This window comes from Colobus angolensis, unplaced genomic scaffold (assembly GCF_000951035.1).
Source record: "Colobus angolensis palliatus isolate OR3802 unplaced genomic scaffold, Cang.pa_1.0 Scaffold395, whole genome shotgun sequence".
Classification (NCBI taxonomy): domain Eukaryota; kingdom Metazoa; phylum Chordata; class Mammalia; order Primates; family Cercopithecidae; genus Colobus; species Colobus angolensis.
The window spans coordinates 318,850-321,092 of record NW_012117321.1 but is presented as its reverse complement, the minus strand read 5'-3'; the positions used below and the strand labels follow the sequence as shown (position 1 = coordinate 321,092).

Here is a 2,243-nt window from a genome sequence, read left to right as displayed (position 1 = left end):
TGTTTAAATTCTTATTTATTATTATTATTATTATTATTTTGAGACAGGGTCTCACTACATTGCCCAGGCGGGTCTTGAACTTTTGAGCTCAAGCGATTTGTCCACCTTGGCCTCCCAAAGTGCTGGGACGACAGGCATTAACCATCACACCCAGTCTAAACTCTTTTAAACTTGGAACTGCGACCCCACAACAGCTGTCAATAATCCTGCCACTGCACTCCAGCCCGGGTGACAGTGCAAGGCCGCATCTCAGAAAAAGATGTATTTAAAAAAAGAAAAAAAAACCTTTAAAAATCCTTATACTCTGGGAGGCTGAGGTGGGTGCATCTCCTCAGGTCAGGAGTTCAAGTCCAGCCAGGCTAACATGGTGAAACCCCGTCTCTACTAAAAAAATACAAAAATTAACCGGGTGTGGTGACAGGTGTCTGTAATCCCAGGTAGTCAGGAGGCTGAGGCAGGAGAATCCTTTGAACTCAGGAGGCAGAGGTTGCAGTGAGCCGAGATTGCAACACTGCCCTCCAGCTAGTCAACAGAGCGAGACTCCGTCTCAAAAAAAAAAAAGGACAGGGTCTCCCTCTGTTGCCCAGACTGGAGTGCAGTGGCACAGTCATAGCTCACCGTATCCTTGACCTCCCAGGCTCAAGTGATTCTCCTGCCTCAACAGCTGGGACTACCGGCATGCATCACCATCCCTGGTTAATTTTTTAATTTTTTGTGGTGATGGTCTCGCTATGTTGCCCAGGCTGGCCTTGAACTCCTGGCCTCAAGTGATGCTCCTACCAGGGCCTCCTTGCAAAGAGCTGAGAGGACAGGCATGAGCCACCACGCCTGGATCCCCGAAGCTGCCTGTTCCTTGAGCATGATGTGTAGCAAGGGGAGCCGGAGTGAGAGCAGCAACGTGGGGAAGGGACAGGATTGCCACCCTGAGCTGTGTGACGTTAGGTCAGACCCCTCTTCTCCAAGTGAGGTCAACCACACGGGTGATTTTGGGAGCCCATGCCCAGTCAGACAGCCTGGATTTTAGCTTCCTAGGTGGATGGGAACCTGTGAGGGTTTATAGATGCTAGGAGCACCTTTTTTCCTGGGAGAGCCTTCCAAACAGGGAACAAACAGAGCCACCCTGGGTCCCATTGAGGGAGGATCCTACCAGAAGCCCTCACCACTGTTGTGCTTCATGCTGGTGGTGACAGTGATGTCATCAGAGTAAGTGGTAGGTGTCGTGTACAGAAGCAGAGCGCTGCAGTCCCGCGTAGTTGAAGAAGGCAAAGTCTGTGTTCTGGACAAAGTAACTCTTGGGATACCTAGGGTAGGAGGACTGTGGTTTGCTGGGCCCTCATCTTGGGTCCCTTGACCTCAGCTCACATGCCTCCCCGGCCTCCCCAGATCCAGGGCCTCTACCCTGCAAAGGCCACCCTGTCCCAAGCAGGAAGACCACAGGGTGGGATGGGAAGGTGGGTGCGTGTGGTGGAGGCAGGATGGTACCCACTCGGAGGTGTTGGTCATGTAGCAGATGGTCCCTGGTGGCAGGGTGGAGGGGGTGAGGATGTTGTTGGTGACAATGATGGGGATGTGGGAGGGCAGGGGCCCCACCTGGACCAGGCTGCTGATGTTGGCCCCTCATGCTATAGTGCATCAACCCCATTCACCCACTGCAGACACAGAAGATAGAGGGAGGGTGCGGCAGGTTGGGCCACGCCCTGCCATCAGGCACTCCCTCACATAACCTGCAGCATGGGGCTCCAAGGCCTGCCAGCCAGGTGGGAAAAATGGCATCCCAATGGGGTAGATCAGGCCACCCCTACACAGCGCACAGCCCCCAGGGCAGGATAGGGCCCCCCCACTGTCCTACCCCAGGAGAAAGGCTGTGGGTGGCTGCTGGGGGTCCCATGCTGGTCAGCAGCCGCACGTGCCCACCCGCCCTGCCTGCTCCTGGCTGCACTGACCATGACATAGGAGTGGACACTGCCAATCCTCAGCACCACTTTTGTGTGCAGGTCCAGGGTCCATTGCTCCAGCAGGATCACCTCCCATTCAAACAACACCCAGCCAACAAAATGCCACAGCCACCACTCCTGGCCTATGTCGCTGAAGCTGGAGGGAACCAGCATGTCCAGGACGGGGACTGACTGTGGAGAAAGGGGCTGGACTCAGCTCCTAGGTCCCCAAAAAGATCCGGGGCCAGTGTGCTGCACAGCTGTGCCCCAGGCCTAGCCAAGTCCTGACACACAGCGAGGACTCTTGGT

At 55.1% G+C, this 2,243-nt stretch overlaps 1 pseudogene; it reads right to left on the bottom strand.

Annotated features, from left to right (window-relative positions):
- Positions 1 to 1,198: 1,198 nt before the first annotated feature.
- LOC105521083 overlaps positions 1,199 to 2,243 on the bottom strand; it is a 56,814-nt pseudogene continuing 55,769 nt past the window's right edge.